Here is a 19,255-nt window from a genome sequence, read left to right as displayed (position 1 = left end):
CATGAGGATTTTTTAGTAGTTCCAAGAGAAAGAGACGGAGACAGAGAGAGAATGTTCTGTTTCAAAAGCTCATCTTACGATTGCAAATTAGATTCTCAAAATACCAAATAGTGTACCATTTACTTTTCATTTAATGGCATTTATCCTGTCCTAAGAATTTTTACGTGTCATTTGAATCAAAGACCCACAAAGGTAGGATATTTGTTCTTTTTTCTCCTCTAGCCTCTTAGCTGGCATCAAGATGATGACCAGCAACTTGTTGAATAGGTAAATGCAGAGTACAAATGCGGCAAAGAGGGGACAATTTGCATTTAGAAGAATAAAGACAATGTCTGAAGTATTTTCTAAGAGTTTCAATCATTTGAGCTTTCTATGAGTTACCTGTAAAAGCCCATCACCCATAAAATTATCTTTCCTATGTCCTAGAATTGAAGGACATAGTGATACTTCCCCCCCCACTTGTTACCACTAACTTCACCCTAAAAAGTATTTAGATAGAAAATCCCCCCAAAAAAGTTTTTGTGTAATAGTACATTGTTTGTTTAACAAATATTAGTCAGTTAAATAAAATATCTATAATAAATTTAAATACTGCAATTAAAAGCATAAGAAAATTATTTACCATCTTTTTATACTTAAAACTTGAGAATGTGTATGATTTCCAACTTGAACTTGCTTTTTAAGAAGTCACAATCTAAAAAGTATATTTAATTTAGGTATGGCTATATAAATCTGTTTATTCAACTGCTAAAAAATTTCTAAAAGTAATCATTTCATTTTATTTGACACTCATAAATCTTCTCCCTCTTAAACAATGGAAAATGGATGCATAATACTATTTATTTCTAAATTCTGTCAGACTTTCCCAAAGTAATGGTGAGGATTTCTCATTGTTTGGGAGCGAGGCATTTGGAATCCTGTGTTTGCTCAGAGGAAATGTTATGTATGAGAAAATTCAATGCTGCCCTGGTGACACATAGAAAAATCATACAGTGAATGAGGTATAACATAAAACCTAGTCTATTCTTTTTTAGACAATAGTTCTGATTTTTTTAAAAAACATGCAGAAATTAGCTTTGAAAAGTCTTTAAAGGAAGCAGTTAATAAATAAAAATCAATGTTTGACTTGTTTAAGAACTATCTGGGCAGTGTAAAGGGATTGCGTTTTACTGGCTTGCATAAAAACATCAGAGAATACATAAATGTGCTATAAAAGTCATGAAACCCAGTTGTTTGTGGACTCTTAAGTGTTTTATCTAAAATTAGCACTTTTTAGTTGACTAAATTAACTTTCCCAAAATCTCGGTTAGTCTTAATGGATTTAATGGTGAATAAGTGAGTAGGAAATGGCATCTTTATTTTTATCTATCAGAGCTACAATTTGATTGTTGCCAACATTTTTTAACGTGGCACTCACATAAGTAGAAAAGGAGAATGCATACAAAAGCAAATGTCCCTCCAGATGCCTTCTCTGTGGATGGAAAGAGCTGGTCTAGAAGCAAGTCTCTTCGTCAGCTCATTTGGTTCTGCATCTGTCATCAGTGTCAGGCCCTTATACGTGTCTCAAGCTCAAGTTGATTTGCTGGCTCTCTGCTTGCTGGCTCCCAGTGCCCTGTCCCTGGGTGGGGTGAGGCATGCCTTTGGTCGAAGCTGACCTCCAGATCTCCACAGAGACCAGGTGGGGCGGGTCGCAAGCCCCTGGGCTTGTGGTGACTTCCCTGGCTCCTCTGATGAAGGGGGATTGTGTGACACCAGGTTTTGCATTTCTGTCTCCAACGGCTCAAGAGCAAACACACATCATGTCTTCCTTCCCAGACGACCTAAACATAAGCTGCATATCAGCTCTTTTTTATACCTTACAGTTGAATTCTCCAGAATAATCTGCTAAAACAATATATATATATATAGTCCTCAATCCCTTTAAATGCATCTTGATAATTTTTCTTTCCTTTACTGATTTGACAACTCTCACATTTATGAACAGTAATTTTGGTGGAACAGCATAATGTTTCAACAATATAAAGAAATAGGAGTTATTTTTGTCATACTGAAAGTAGTTTCTCCTAAAAAATATTGAAAAGCACACTTCCTTTATATAAATGAATACTAATTTTAGTGCTTTACTCCTAATGAAAGATGAATCAGTTAATTACATCTCTCCCAGCTCCCTATAAAATGGCATTTGAAATAGCAAGGCACTGGCATGGACCCCTTTCTTCCAGAAGGAGAATGGAGATTAAAGAACTCATCTTCAAGGTACCTGATGTACCTTCAGTGCTGCCTTCGCAACTCTGGGTTTTACAAAAATGTCTCTGCTTGAGTGCTGGGGCCGTGTCTCATCTGTCTTCACCTCCTCAGCAGTCGCAGATGCCCTTCACGTCGAAGGTGCTCAAAGTTTAGCTAACCAAGGACCTACCATTGCTGAGTCTTGGGCTCCCACGCTGAGCTCAATTCTAAGTGGAACTGAGCCACAATGAACTCAGGCAGAAAATCCAAGATAAGTTTATTCTGTTATATGAGGGCTTCTCCAAGGATTGGAGACCACAAAGAATATGGAGCAATTTCATTCTAATTTAGGTAACCAGACAAAGGATACACAGCCATGAACAGGCTTCATTAGGTGACATGATGGACAATTATAGGTGGCTTGTGGGGCCTGTCTCCCACCACTCCCTTGCTCTCTGGAGCTTCCAGATGCAAACACCTGGAAAAGCATCCTCTGCCCACAAGAGCCTGTACCTGTGCCTCCCTGGGACCCCTGTGCAAGGCTGTCCAGACATGCCTGGGGGTCCACCCACTCCCTGGGAGTAGCCTCGAGCTGGTAGACAAATGCCCCACTGTCATGGTCAGATTCATGTGTAAACTTGGCCAGGTGGTGGTACCTGTTTGTCAGGTTGGGCAAGTGCTGGCCTGTCTGTTGCAATGAGGACATTTCATAGAATTAGATCATGATTATGCCAGCTGCATCCACCGCTGGTTCCATCAGTCAAAGGGGAGTGTCTTCTGCAATGAGTGATGCCTTAATCTAATCACTGGGGGCTTTTAAGAAGGATTCAGAAGAGACAGGCTCTCTTCTTGCTTCAGCTGGCGAGCCACTACTGTGGAGTTCATCCAGACCCTCCATCGGAATCGTCAACTTCACAGCCTGCCCTGAGGATTTTGGACTCTGCATTCCTGCAGTCATGTGAGACACTTTTATAAATTTTATGTTTGCGAGTGTTCCCTGTTGATTCTGTTTCTCTAGAGAACCCTTACTAATGCACCCCCCATCTTCACCCCTTGAGTGGGCACGCAGCCCCCAGAATGTCCAACCGGATAAGCTCCAGTTACCCTGCCTGTTCCTGGGTTCTGCTTTCCTTTCTCATCTGATGCTGCAAACCCCCAGTGCTGCTTGAGGTCACCACCATCCAGATACCCTCATGGTGTTGCACCTCAGGTGCTGGGGCACAGCCTTCAGCCAAGTGGCTTCCAAAACAGGACGCAACACCAGGGGTCAGGCTCGAATCATTTTATTTTGCTGCGCAGCAAGTCACAAAGCTTTGGGGTGTTGTGGCGAGTCAGGACAAAGGGGGTCCAGGCAGCTACAGGTTTTATACATAACAAGATGTGGAAGCATTCAGGTAAGGTACTGTGGACCAATCATCAGGCAAGTTAGGAGTTATAACCCTGTTTGGGCTAGACAGAGACATGTTTTACTGACTCATTGACCCTTAGGCTGTGCATGCAGAAGGACCTTCTGGCTGGTGTACATGGCCATCTTGCTTAGGGTTAACGGCTGCCAGCTGACTACAGCTCATTTCGACCTGAACTTTGCCTGTGGCGAGTTCCACAGCAGCCCCGTCATGAGGCATAGGCAGTTAATATGAGGACAGAGCTGCAAATAAGAGAGATGGGTACAAGGTTTGTGTAGGTGCTTCTGCGTGCAAAACCATAACTTTAGGGGAAGTAGGGTTAGCGGGAACAATGTGCATACCTTCTGCAGTGCGCACGATGAGCTGCTGAAAGCCAGGGATGAGACAAGAGAAAACTAATCCGGCAATGAACCCACCCAGGGAGAGGAACCCAACGCCTTTCACCATTCAAGAGGAGAGCAGACAACTTAGATGCTGTTATATAATCTAGGACCCTCTCCAGGTCTGGGCGGGAACGTGGACAAGGTTTTCCACTTGGTCTGTAATTGCTTCAGTGGCTTTGACCTGCTCATCAATTTGTAGGCAGTAGTCGGTTAGGTAGAACCTGCCACAAACACCACCTTCCTTGGCCAGCAGGTAGTTCCAGGCGAGGCGGTTTTGGTAAATGGCAGTAGGCTGCTGAGTATTCTATTTGACCAATAGGTTAAGAGCAATAGAGGTTTCATTGGCTATGATTTCAAGCACAGCCTATAAGCGGATAATTCAGTTAAACATACGGAGAGGCTGCAGTGTCCCAGGACCCATCCTCGGCCCAGCTATCTGGGCCATCGTAGTGGTAATTCTTTCGGGTGACCATTCATTGCCCTTCCAGTGGCCGATTTGGGGCGAGCCTTTGGCCTGCTCCCCCAGTTCATCCAACACCAGGACTCCCAAGCATTCCCCAGTCTTAAGGGGGACTAAGAGGAAACTTGGTTTTAGCACACCTAGGACACAGGACCCGGTCCAACCAGGCTGTAAGGTGGCACAGGAGAACTTTCCACAAACCCAGAACAGGTCACTAGGGGCTTGCCATGCTAGGGTGGAATAGGCAGTGCCGTCATGTCCACATGACCCGACGGTGCCTGAGCAGGTAAACAGGGTGTGGTAGGTGAAGGTAGAGGGCACCTTGGCCCCCCGTTTCACCTGAGAGGTGCAGGGGGTTCGGGGGTTACTGGCGAGAGGCTGGGTGGCCGGCAGGAAGACCAGGATCAAGTATCACGGACTCATGCTGGCGACGGGGCGGCGTGGGCTCTGGAGCCGGATTCTTTCGGTGGAGCAGGAACCGGAGGCTGTTGGTGGCGTCGGTCACCAGGGGCTGGCCAGTGTTCCGGCTCAGGGACTTTCTTGACTCTGGAGTGATGCAGCCAGGAGCTGTGTCTGACGACCTTGACGACGGGGTCAAGGTCCTGGTGCAGTTCTGACTGCTGGCCGGCAGCGGCCGTGTGTCCCACTTTCTGATGACACCTCAATCCCCAGGCTGGAGAGTGGACCGTCCATCAAGGCTGAAGGGTTTTTCCCGTAGGAAGACAGAACGGACCGCAGACAGTCCAGGGATAGAGACTGTATGTATTCAGGTGGAGTCTATCACCTATCGGTACTCCCCCCTACCCGCCCCAGGTGATTACAGAAAGGCCCAGGTCTGCCGAACACTCACTCACGGGGGAGAGCTTGCGTTTGCCTCTGGGGGACAGCTGGACTGCGGTCAGGGCTAGAGACAGTGCTTTGGGCCATTAAGGCCTGAACCGGACAGCTTTTCTTTTAGGAGTGTTTTTAGAGTCCTATTCCTTCTTTCAACCGTGGCGCTGGCCTGTGGGCGGTAGGGAGGGTGTAGTTTCTAGTCGATATTCAGGTTCTTGGCAGTTTGCTGAACAATGGAGGCATCAAAGTGGGGGCATTGGTCAGAGTTTAGGTGCTCAGGAAGGCCCCATCTGGGGTAGATGTCTTCTAGCAGGTGGGGATGTACCTCATGGGCTTTTGCAGTCCGACAGGGAAATGCTTCAGGCCAGCCAGGAAACTGGCAGACAAATACCAGGAGATGGTGGTAGCTGAGTGCATGAGGCAGTTCAGTGACATCTACTTGCCATTGGTGACCTGGGTATAAGGATGGGTTGAACAAGTGCTTTCTCATTTCTCAGGGCCCCAGTCAGGCTGGCAGGTGGGTTTTCTGGCAGACGGGGCAGCGGGCGAAGGCTGCTGGAGAATGGGTCATATTGGTGCTGATGGCCTCAAGTAGCGGGGCCACATCTGTAGGAGTTTTTCCTCACCCAGGTGGTATAAGTCATGCATTCAGGAGCAGACAGTCTGGAGGAGTTGCTTGGGAAGCCAAGCGTGTTTGGTGTTGGGTGGATTAGCCGTGAGTCTGTCACTTTGGAAACTTCGTCAGCCACTGAGCATTCAGGGAGCTCGGAGGGAAGAGAAATGACGGGACAAGCTGAGGCCCCTGGAAGTCTGGCGGCCCACGCTGTGTGAGCTACCACACTGTTGCCTCTGGACTCTGGGGCATCAGCTTTTTGCTGGCTGGGCAGGTGAACAAGTATGACTTTGAGGGGGAGAAGAAGTGCTGTGAGGAGGCGAGACACTGCCTCAGCATATTTAACTGGGGGTGGTCATTGATCAAGCAGTCCCTTTTCTTTCCATAACTGGGTAAAGGCATGCAAGACTCCCCAGACGTACCTGCTGTCGGTGTATGGGTTTATTCAGAAGCCCTGTCCAAGACGTAGGGCTGGGATGACAGCTTCAAGTTCTGGCCTTTGGGCAGACATATTTGGGGAGAGGGCACCGAGAAGGGACCACTGGCCACAGTATTCAGTGAGTTATTTACAACCGCCCATCCCGTGTGCCTGGTGCCATTTTCAATGAAACTGGAGCCATTGGTGAATAGCTGAAGATGCGGATTAGGAATGGGGTGTTCAGAGAGACCCTCTCGAGGCTAAGTTTGCAGGTCAGTGCTGCAGTGCAGCCATGACGGGGAGTTTCCAGGTCCACCAAGTGCAGAGGCGAGAGGGGGGAAGGGTGTAGTAGGTTGGAGACTTGTAGGGTAACTTCTGGATGTCCAAGAAGAATGGTCTGACATTTGAAGAGACACCTGCTGGTCATCCAGGTAGGTCCTTGGGTTTCAAAAATAGTCCAAATAGCATGGGGGACAGGATGGTTAGAGATTCTCCAAAGGTGAATTTTTGAGCTTCCCGGACTAGCAGGGCAGCTGCAGAGATGGTCTGTAGGCAGCAGAGCCATCCACCAGCAGTGGAGTCAAGTTGTTTGCTGAAGTAAGCAATTACCTTGGGGCCATTGGATGAGTCTCAAGAGAGGATTCCTCGGGCCAGCCCTCCCTCTTCCGCCACAAAGAGCTGGAAAGGTTTCAATGGGTCAGGCGAGTGCAGTACAGAAGCTGAAGAAGTTTCTTAAGCTGGTGAACCCGAAGGGCAACTTTGGTGGGGGCTGGTGGCATTGGAGACGGAAGCTTTCTGCCTCAGTGAGGACATAGTGAAGGGGCTTGACCAGTTCCGTAGTCCCAGATTCAGAGTCGACAATAGCCAGGTAGGCCAAGAAAGGACTTGAGTTCTTTTGTTGTGGATGGAATAGGGATGTTGCAGAAGGTTTTTACCCATTCAGGGGCTAGAAGGCATTTTCCTTCATCAAGGTCGCGCCCAAGGAATTGGACTTGTTTGAGTGATTTGAGCCTTTTCCTGGGACAGCTGCTATCCTCCTGTGCATAGGAAATTTAGCAGGGATTGTGGCCTGAGCTGAGAGAAGTAGGTGAGTGCGAAGATGGGACGGCTTTCAGGGTCCACTGGAATGCAGAAGAAGGCATCCTTCAGCTCTAACACTGTGTAGTAGTGAAGCTGGGGGTGCAGGGTGCTGAGTAGAGTGTAGGGGTCTGAACTAGCTGTGGAAAGTCTACTGTCCAGACATTGACTGCTCTTAGGTCATGCAACACGCAGACTTCACCATTCGGGTTTTTCACGGTCAGGATGGGAGTGTTCCATGGACTGTCAGGAACAGGGCATGGTTCTAGGACTCCTCCTTCAGACAGGCGGGAGATGACTTCCAGGAGGCCAGGGATGAGGTCGCCGTGGAGAGGACACTGGCAAAGGTGGATAGGTTGAGACCCCGGCTCGAGAATGATGCAGTGACGGCTAGTCCAGGGAGCCCTGTTTCCCAGACCTAGGGGTTGACTTGGTCAGAGACCAAGGACAGAGAGTTGACTGTGACCAGACTGGGGTCAGGTGACCCTCTCCAGAAGTCTGTGCCCTGCTGAAAAGTTACAACCATGTGGCCACCGGGCTCAGGAGATGAGAGCTCGAGTCTTACATGGGGGGTCTCTGCCAATTAGGTTGATGTGGGCCTCGGGTAAGGAAAGAAAGTTATTTTCCATTTCCCTGAGATTTGGGCTGTAGATGGGGTGCTCTTGAACAGAGAGATCGTTTGGCTTCCTGTGGCCCCCTGGACTGACAGGCTGGACTGTGCAGGCACTAGGAGGGGCCAGCAGACAGCAGACATGGCGGTGCCGGTGTCTGTGAGGAATGGCAAAGGTTTTCCAGCCACCTGCAAGTTTACTAGGGACTCAGCAGGTGGTCTGGGCCCCTGACCCCGTCACTCATCTTCTTCCTCCGTGAGGGCCTTTAGGTTAGGTCGGGTCTGGGGAGCTCCATGTTCCAGGGTGTGCTGGTTCCCCTGGTCAGAGACTTTCCCTGGAAAGGTCCCATGCCCTGGCCCCTGGTGCTCCTTCGCTGGGCAGGAATTTTTCCAGGGGCCAGTTTGTTTGCAGTAGGCACATTGGTTGGGTGCCAGGAGGAGGAGACCGCCCTCTCCCCTTTTGACTGGTGGCTGTGCCCCTGGAAGCTGACAGCTCGCTGTTGGTCACCTCTATCTCCTTGATTGGAGACCTGGACCACCATTCCCAGGGCTTCCGGCCCTTTTGTTTTTCTAGCAGCCTATTCCGGAAGCATTTCTGAGCTGCTTCTAAACAAGCAGGCAGCGCGTTTCCGACCCCACCATCTGTTAATTTCTGACAGATGTTGGGGGCGGAATGGGTTAAGAACAGGTGTTTTAAAATTGGCTCAGGTGCCAGGCCGTCAGGGTCTTCCCTGATTTGGGTGCGGACCGCATCCGCGAGTCTCGGAGGAACTGGGCTGGGTTTCTTCTCATCCTGACGACATTGCTGTACCCAGGACCAGCGTTGATGGGAACTGTGCCGGTTTCTAAGCCCTGCAAGAAGAGGTCTCGGAAATGAGCCAGGTACTGTACAGCGGAGTCAGGCCTGGCCATTTTTGAGTTCGGGAGTCATTGTTAAAACCCCAGTCCGGACTGACCACCCACTGAACTGGTCACCACTGCCGCGCGGAGCGCGACGCTGGCTTGGGAGCTCGCTAGTCAACAGGCATTTGAAACAATCTGGGACATTCCTACTTCTGAGATACCTGACTAGTCAAGACCTTTAGACCCTCCAAGGCTGGCTTGTGAATGGTGAAGAGGGTTGGGGTTGTTTCTACCACCACTCGGGGATGGGTGGAGAACTTACCCTTTAATTCAGCTGGCTTGGCTCCCTCTCGCGGTCCCCAGGCCTGATGGGAAAACAACTGAGCCGTGCTGGAGCCCCTCCCCAGCAGAGGGAATTAACTTGGTTACAGGGACTAAGGGGTACAATGCAGTTGGCCCCAATTGGGTTTTTTGGAGGCTGAGGCTGACGGGTAGGGCGGTGGGGAACCGGAAGGCTGGACGGGAGCTGAGGGTGGGGTGACTAGTGCCGGTGGAGAACTGCAGGCCTCAGCAGGGGCCGGAGATTGTCACAAAGGCTCAAAAGGGCTACGCAGGAGGAACTGAATTGAAACCATAGGAGGCATTCCTGAAAACCATACAGTAAGACTCTTCCTCAGACTTTCCAGTTTCATCTAGCCACGCTATCCAAGCATTTAACAAATTCATATCAAAAGACCCTTTTGGTGACCATCTTGGCAAACCATCAACATCATATCTTGGCCATATTACAGTACAATATTGAATCATTTTTCTCTTAGACCTTCCCATTCCTAGTTTTAGCCAATTTTGCAACGCACATTCTAAGGGCATGATAGGTTCCCCATCTCCTTGAGAGGACTGGCTGTTTCCCATTTTAGACACAGATTAGTTACAGAACAGTTTCTACACAGGTAGAACAGTTAAACAGAGGACCCAATTCTGGTTTTACTCTGTGGGTCCCTGAGAGATCCTAGGGCATCCCCAAAAATGGATCTACTCACCCAGTCAATGGTTAAACTCAAACCATTGAATTGAAGTCATTTATGTTTAATTGTTGTTCTTATTTTCAATAAACATCCAATGTTACCTATAATGGGCAGTGAATTCTTATGGGCATAAGATGTCCTTTTAAATGACCCATGGTCAAAGAGTGTTTCTATGATTAATAAGAAGTCATGGAATAACTTAAAGCCAATTTCAGTGGATTAAGTGAATCTTGCCTGTTTTTAGGCCAGGATGACTGAGCTCAAAATACCTTTTATCCCAACACCTCAAGTGCTTGGAAAACATGAACACACTAAGTTATATGCCACCAAGGAATTAGCTCTATTATCCTCAGCTCTATTATTCTTATGAAAACCAGAAATACTGCAAGATTTTGGTGCTTTAGTGACCAGAGGGTTTGAAATCCTAGTGACAGGAACGAGGCTGCATGATCAACCTTTACAAAAACTGTAGACACCAAACGTTTTCACAAGAAATTACTCACAAGAGTCCTAGCACATGCATTTCGAGTTTCTTAAATAGAGACAAAGGCATTTTTCCAACATTATTAAGTCACCTTCCATGAAGGCATGTGTTTTGTAGTTTTCCTTGGATTTCATCCTCCGGCTCCAGGGGCACTGGTAGCATGGTGCCTGCATGGAGGAGGCGTAATCCTGCCTAGAGTTTCCATTTGCAGAGAGATGTCGCATGCACTGTCCCATGTGAGTCAGTGGTGCAGGTGGAGAAGTACTGTTCTTGTTTTCATTTGAGGGACCTGAGTATATCATGTGGATTCAGTAATAGTCCCCAGATGTCCTTTCCCGGATCCCAGGCTGGCTCTCCTCAATGGCACAAACATGGGTGTCGTGTGCTACAGCCCTGACTCCAGGGGAAATGCTCTCCCACGGGGGATTCTGTATTTTTGGAGAATCCTTGTGTGGCCTAAAAAGGAATAAAAATGTCCAGAGGAAAGTGAATATTCATAATACCACGTTCACGTCTCCAGTAAAAGGGCAGCCCTTATTGATTGCTTTGTGTTGAATCAAATTAAATTCTTGGATGAAAGAATCTATCAAAATAGTTGTTATGCAGGAAGTTTTAAAAGCATAAATCCTGTGCAAATGATTGGGTCTCAATGGAGCAGTGAAGTCACTGTTTCCTTCGGGAAGCTCACAGCTGGTAAATTTATAGCTCATTGTTCTGCAGCCCGAAGGCAGTAATGAACTGTTGTTATCAGGTCCATGGTCCACCACACAGGGAGTAAACGTTATTATCCAGAAAATAATCCCCAAAGAACATGTATTACTAAGTGATTAGCAAAGCCAGAATAACAAGGACCCTACATAATGGGGCAACTTTGTCTCTTAGCAACAGAGAATAAAACAGATTGAAATACAACTGGGCTCGACAATGACAATGAATGGGGGCAAATCAATGTAACTTGAAAAAAACAGCAGGAGAGAAGCTGATAGGTACTGAGGATTGCAGCATAATTTTAGCTTTGAAAATTTTGAGCATAAATCTAGCATAGAAAGGAGCACAGTATTTGTCAAAAAAAAAATCTGAAGGAAGAAAATTTGTTTTATGCAATAAAATACTTCACTGTCTATGCTGGTTTGAAATGATGTATGTACCCTAGAAAAGTCATGTTTTAATCCTAATCCCATTTTGTATAGGCAGCCATTTCTTCTAATCTCTATTCAGCACTCTATGTTTGAAACTGCAATTAGATCATCTCCCTGGAGATGTGATTTAATCAAGAGGGTTGTTAAACTGGATTAGGTGACGATGTGTCTCCACCCATTTGGGTGGGTCTTGCTTAATTTCTGAAGTCCTATAAAAGAGGAGACATTTTGGAGAATGAGAGCAATTTAGAGAGAGCAGAGCAGAACAACATATCCACAAAAAACAGAGAGTCCACCAGCCAGCGACCTTTGGAGATGAAGAAGGAAATGCCTCCCAGGAAGCTTCATGAAACAGGAAGCCAGGAGAAGCTAGCAGATGATGCCATGTTTGCCATGTGCCCTTCCAGATGAGAGAGGAACCCTGACCTTGTTCACCATGTGCCTTTTCACTTGAGAGAGAAACCCTGAACTTCATCGGCCTTCTTGAGCCAAGGTATCTTTCCCTGGATGCCTTAGATTGGACATTTCTATAGATTTCTTTTAATTGGGACATTTTCTTGGTCTTAGAACTGTAAACTAGCAACTCATTAAATTCTGCTTTTAAAAAGCTGTTCTGTTTCAGTATATTGCATTCCAGCAGCTAGCAAACTAGAACAGTCTTTCATTATATTAGGATTTATTACAATCTAAAAACCAATATATTAAGGAATGAGAATAAAGGAAAAAAAGCTTTACTTGGATGCTTTTAAAATGCTATACTGGTGAACTGAGCATAGGAAAAAAACACATTTTATAGAGTAACTGGAATTTGAATGTGCTAGGAGGGAATTTTTACAAAAGAGTTGTGATATACATACTTTTCTTCTTCTCAGCATTCATTTGCACTTTCAGTGGGATGGGGAAATGTCAATGTACAATATATTTTATTCAATCAGATGTACATTATTAATAATAATACTTCTTATTTATGAGTGTCTACTACTCAACAAGTATTTTATAAGTTTACATAAATTAAGTTATTTTAATATTTAAAAAATCAGTTTGCAAAAGAAAGCAGACACCCAGAGAAGTAAACTGAATTTGCTTGTGGTAAGCAGAATTAGATGATGGCACCTAAGATCCTTGCCCTCTGGGGTACACAGCCACTTAAGTATGGGCAGAACCTGTGACTGTGAAATCATCCCCCAAGATTAGATTACCAATTAGTTGGCTTTGAGTTAATAAAAAGGAAGTTCCTCTGGGTGGGCCTGATCTAATCAGGTGAGACCGTGCAGAGGTTTGGCCACTTCCTGAAGCAGAGAGATTGGATGTGTGGGAGAGGTAGGAGGTCTGAGCATGGCCTGTGGGGTCAGAGAGCAGTTCCCAGCTGACAGCTAACAGGCTCATGGGGAGATCCAGTCTGCTGGTAACCCAGCTTGGAGAGGGACCCCAAGTCTGAGAAACCCAGAAGTCCATTTGTTGGGCTTCACCTGGATGAGATGCTGAGACGAGGACACAGCCCCTGGAAGTCAGGCACATGCCACCCAGAAACCGTAGGGCAAGAAATGGGTGTTGTTTCAAACCACTTTGTGGTAATTTGCTACACAGCAATAAGATAATACAATGCTCAAAGTTCTGATGGTACCGAAAGATGGAAAGACAGAACAGGCAGATTCCATGACTCTTGCTTTCAAACATCCTCCTCTGAATTTCCTGATAAAATTTCCTTATACATTTTTGCGTGTTTAAAATCTATAGAAACTGATGTCTAGCTAATTTAAGTAGAAGGAAAAGTAAAAGGATTTAACTTTATATGAAATACTAGATAGTTCACAGAAATTTTTTAAAAACATTTTGTTGTGAAATATAACATATATACCAAAAAAGCAATAATTTCCAGAGTACATTTTAACTAATAGTTACAGAACAGATTTCAGAGTTGGGTATGCGTTAACATTCTACATTTTCAGCTTTTTTTTTCTAGCTGCTCCAAAACATTGGAAGCTAAAAGAAATATTATAGTGATTCAGCAGTCAGACTCATTTAAAAAATCCTATTGAAGTAGGGAAAGCTCTAATCACCCAAGAACGTACCTGAGCCTCTGAGAAGTGGACAAAACTTTATTGACGGTGGGCCCAGAGGACTCTCCGTCCAAAATCTGAGCCCCGAATATTCTTTGTTTCTAGATTATATAGGCTAGTGAGCAAGGTGGGAGTTACTAAGGGAACAAGTGGTAAACCCCGGAAAAATACAGAGACAGAACTTGCAGGGTAGGAGTTACTATCTGGCCCTTAGCTGAACTCCTTTGTCAGAGATAAGGACAGCTCCTGGGCTTGACAAGAAACAGGCCTGGCAGCCTCCCTCTGCACACCAAGATCTCTGAACAGACTTGAGTAAGCCTGGACGTTATTTATAGCACTGCAAACATTCTGCTTTTCTTTCTTTGAGAAAGCTTGCAATTATATACCTTTATGAATGCCTAAATTTATATAGTGTTGCACACAAATACACAGAGTAATATGCTTAAATGCATGAAGTGATACACATAAATTCAGAAAGTTATACACTAATACTGAGGTTAAACTTATAAACTACCTCACTATCTTCTCTGTCTTCCTCCTTCTCCCAGTCTATAGGCTGCACCCATTCTAACTTTTTCATGGTGAAAAGGGGTATAAGCACCTTTCAATATATAGGATAGGGGAATGAAGTTTTTTGTTATTCTTGAAGAGGCTGGCCCCTCTGGGTTTCAGGACTTATCTAGCCTAGGAGCCCTCTGGAAAAGTGGGTTTCAAGAAAGTACACTTAGTGAATAAAATTTTGTAGGGTCTCAGAGCTCTAGGTGTTCTTTAGGGTTGGCAGGAATGGTCCATTTGGGGTTTGGCAGACCACAGTAAATAGGAATCTGTATCTGAACCTTGTGTAAAAGTGGCCTACAGAACAGCCTCTCAGCTCTATCTGAACTCTCTCAGCCACTGAACTTTATTTGTTATAGGAAGGGTATTTGGTCAGGAAGGCAGTGTTGAACCCTCAGTGCCAGGGCCATGCTCAACCCTGGAAGTCATATCGCCCATTTTCAGGCAGACCAGCTCATAGAAATTTTTTAAAAATAAAATAAAATAACAATCAGACTCAGGAAGGACAAGACTCAAAGCCCTTCCCAGAATCCCAGCTGAAGTTGCCGACAGTCACTTTAGTTGGCTGCTGCTGGAGAACGGTTCAGTTTCCACTGCCTTCATTTGTGTGTCCCTGCTCGGGGCTCAGATTCCCTGGACAGAGAGCCTGATGGCCACACCTGGGTCAGAGGGGCTGGGGTGGGATTGATGAACCTTCCAGAACCACAAGAAGTGGCAGAGAAACAGCTCTGCCAAGCCAGATTGCAGGGTTGCTGTTCATTTCTATTTTATAAGGGGGGCACTCGCAATGTCTCCACTGGGCTTCTCCGTGTGACATCCCCTTGCTCTGGGCCAGGGGACCAGGATTCTGAAGTTGCTGAGAGCATCATTCTGTAATTGAATGTCACACCAGTGCCTACTTTTTGAATTAAACACATTGTATAAATGCAAAATATTCAAGAGCTTTACCTAATTTGTATTGATAAAAAAAGGGGATTACTTCATTGAGTTTTCGAAGAATGCTATAATCATTATGAGACATTTACCTGGAAATTCCTTCTACTGTATATCCTTTTTATTCATTATTAACTGAGAAAACACCACATATGAAGAAGCATTATAGAAGATTAACTGGACTGAATTCTAAACTCCTTTGGACCTGTCTTTGATGTGATTTGAGAATTATAGTGAAGAATTGAAACATGCCATCTTTGAGAAAAAAACATCAGACTTGGATTGGGATGGATTTTAAAGGCACTCACTCATTTATTTATCTAATGACGCTTGCTGAGTGCTTAGGCTCTCTGCGTAGCATGTCTGTGGAGCACAGAGCTGGGTTCAGAACTGTGCCTCCATTTCTGTAATAAGTCAGATGGAAATGCTCTCTCATCTATAACTCAAGTAACTTACAATACAGTTTTAAGGAATAGATATTATTGTAATATGTTTACTTCAAATTTGTCACTTCTTTTCTATCCTCCCCCAAATACAATATAGATCAAAAAAAAGAGTAGTACAGATTAAATCATTGGCTGTTGCTTAGTCAAATAATTTTTTTTTCGAGCGGGCAGGCACTAGGAATTGAACCTGGGTCTCTGGCATGACAGGCGAGAATTCTGCCACTGTGCCACTGTGGCACCACCCCATATAAATATTTATACTCATCCTTGTGTCAGCATGTAAAGACATACCATTCATGCTTGTTTTTACTTTCATGCACACATACACCTGCACAAAAAAAAAAGGGTTTCTGACAACCTGTGAGCAGGGGTCTCAGGCTGCACTTTAAGCAGAATTACTGCATTTCCTTCCCTATTTAGTGGATTTGATATCATGTTTTTCCTACCCTCCTTAGCCCCCACCCCAGTTCAATATATATTCATATCTTCCCAATCTCTAAAAATGATACTTTGGTTAAACCAACTTATCATTGTGAGAAACTTCTTCGTACTGGTGCCAATTCGGCTGGACAACTGTTCTCTCATTGCCTAGCCAACTCCAAGCCATCACTTGGTCCTTTCCTTGGCCACCACCCACACACTTTTTAGTGGCTGCCTTATGTAAGAGAAATGAGTGTTAATTAGCTAGAATTTTTTAAAAATTACTAGAATGTAACAAAAAACGTACTCTCTGTGTGGTGGCCTTCCCTCGCTCAATTCGGCTTGTACCCAGCCTCCTGGTTCTCAAAACTTCTCAAGAAAACACTTGTGGGGCTTGAGACCACCTTGGTCTCTGTGTGTAAAAATGTTCCCTTCTTGCAGGAAGCAGACAAGGTGTAAACCGTGAGTAATCCTTAAATCGTTCAGGGCCCTGACACAGCTGCCCAGAACAAGGCTGTGTATTTATCACAAGGAGAACCAAGCAGAGTCTGATGACCTCCTGCCAAAAGCTGTCACTTTCAAGAATTACACATGCATGGTTTGTACAAGTGTGCTTATATAACTAGATAAAGAGGAATTTGTTCATTAATGTTCTGCATAGTGTGATGAAGATTGTGTCTGTTTTTGTGGGCCCTGGATTGTCCCACCTGGGAATAGATAAATCAGTTTTACTCTGTCTTGGCTTCAAGGAGAGGCTCCCCACCCCTACTGATGCTCTCAGAATGGGGAAAATTATTTCTCATGCAGGGATCGAAGGAGGTCTAGAGACCACCTCTTATCCAGTGGGAGTAACAGCCAGCATGAGATTGAGAAGAGAGAGAAATTGAAATTCATCATTCCATTGCTTACTGTCATTCTAGAGATGGTGAATGCAGTGTGAGCTCCGAGTTTAGAATCCTGTCTCCAAGGCTGGAGAGATGTGGGGCCCTGGCTGGCTTTCTCAGCCTCTCTGTGCCTCACTTTCTTTCTCTTCAAGATATGGACAGTATCAGTGGTTTTGCAGGCGACCATATGAAGTAACATGCAGAACGTTAGGAACCAGTGGCATACTCATAAATATTTAACAACTGCCTCTCAGGGGAAAAAACTGACTTTTAGGATGTACCAACTTCTAAGGCTAAATTCTCCCACCATGGCCAATTTTAAGCTGCCGATATGACATCACTGAACTCAGAATTGGCTCTTGGGGGTCCTCTGAGCCAGCTCCAGCCACCTGTGCTCGAAACAGTGCCTGAGCATGCAAGGCAGTCAAGAAAAATAAGTCCTTCTTGTCGAAAATTGACAGTTGAACATGATCTCATTGTAAATGGGGCCCAGATTTAAGAGCAGACCCTGAAACACTGCCCACAGTTCCGGTGCCCACCTCTGGTAGCCCTGGTCCACAAGGAAAGGGCACCCTGTTCTCTTTCCCTGCCTCGCAACATGAAAGCATCAGACAGGAACCCGACCCTGCGCCCACCCTGGCGCTATCCGTGGTCCTGAACTTTCTCCGCTGCCGTGCAGACGTACAGACGGTTTTTGTTGTTATTATTATTTTAATTACAGCTTGGGACTTAAATGCCTTCAGCAGTTACTCTGTTTAGTTCCAAGCCAAAGATGCCACGATTTGTTTAACCGAGTTCTGGATTTCTATGACTGGATGCTGTTTCCAGGCAGCTGCCTGGGGGACAGAGCCTTCAGTTTTTCAATAGCAAAGGAATTTCTGGAACAGAATCTGCCAGCAGTGGGGGAAATTCTCACAACTGGTGCACACTCCTAACTTTAGTCAAAGCCACAAACAAATATTACTTTGAGTTTTGGTTGTATTATTTTATTTGATATGAAGAAATACTTTTCTTTCTGAAAAAGGAGGTGAAATATCAGTTTGGTTTTCAGTTATCTCAAAAGGGCAAAGTAGGCACACATGATTTGGAGAGTGTGATTCAATCACATAAAAGTCTTCTCCGCTTCCAGCCCCACTGCCTCATCCTGCAACCAATTGAACTTGGTATTTATCGTTGACCAAACATATTAAGCTTTTACGATTAGATTGTTTTGAAGCAGAAATCATAGATAACTGTCAGGTTTCTTTTATTCACCCACTAAACAATATGATATTGGGCAGCTCATTAAATATTCCGGATTTTCATTTCCCCAACTGTAAAACAAAGGAATTTAGAATGAGCGGATATTTAAGGTCATTTTCAGCTTGAATTAATATATTTTTAAATGAACATCAAATAAAATATACAGAAAATATTCCAGTCTTTTTACACCAAGTGTCATCAAGAAACATTATATATAAGAACCTCCTACTTTTTTTCTTAAGCATCAACATTTTTCAGTAGAAAGAGACTAGTTCTGTAGTGAGAAGTCTTTGTCCAAATTCTGACTACCGCATACGGCTAATTGACTTTGTACAAATTACTCAGCCTGTCCTCACTTCAGTTTTCCTCTTATACAAAACCCATTCACTCAGCAAACATTTTCAAGTGTCTTCTTTGCCCCAAACACTGTTCTGGACCCTGGGGTGATGAAAAACACAAAACTCCTGTCCTCATGGAGCTTACGTTCTGGTGGGTAAATACAGAAATTAAACCAATACGTAATGCCAGGTAGTGACAAAGGCTAAGAAAAGTAAAGTAAGAAAGAAGGAGGAAGAGTGTCTGATGTGTTATTCTATACTAGGTGGCAAGGAGGGCTGCTCTAAGGAGGTAAGGCAGAGGGGAAAGCGCATGCAGTCCCCTAGACAGAACCCATTTGGTATGTCCAGGCAGCGAGAAGCTGGTGTGGCTGGAATGGATGTGATAACGGTGAGTTAGATGAGAGCATGGTGCCGTGTGCAAGCCAAGGGTACTGTTTTTCTATTTTCTCTGTAACAAATGACTCAGTGGCAGTTGTGTGAGACACCTTTATAAATCCCATATTTACAGATATCTCTTGTTGGTTCTGTTTCTCTAGAGAACCCTGATTAATACACCTAGAGACAACAGAGAACTGTGGGGTGACTAAATTACTGTGCTTTCAGATAAAAGAACATATATTACCATTAGGCTCAAGGTGCTGTAGGAGATACAAAGGTGAATGAAAAATATTTCTAGGTTTAAGAACTAAGACCTTGTGCTGGTTTGAAAGGAAGTATGCCCCTTAAGAAAAGCCATGTTTTAATATAAATCCTATTTCATAAAGTTAGAATAATCCCTATTCAATACTGTATGTTTGAAACTGTAATCAGATCATCTCCCTGGATGATGTGATTTAGTCAAGAGAGGTTGTTAAATAGG

The sequence above is a fragment of the Tamandua tetradactyla genome, chromosome 4 (genome assembly GCF_023851605.1).
Source record: "Tamandua tetradactyla isolate mTamTet1 chromosome 4, mTamTet1.pri, whole genome shotgun sequence".
Taxonomy (NCBI): domain Eukaryota; kingdom Metazoa; phylum Chordata; class Mammalia; order Pilosa; family Myrmecophagidae; genus Tamandua; species Tamandua tetradactyla.
The sequence above is the reverse complement of the archived record's forward strand: the minus strand, read 5'-3'. Positions refer to the sequence as shown.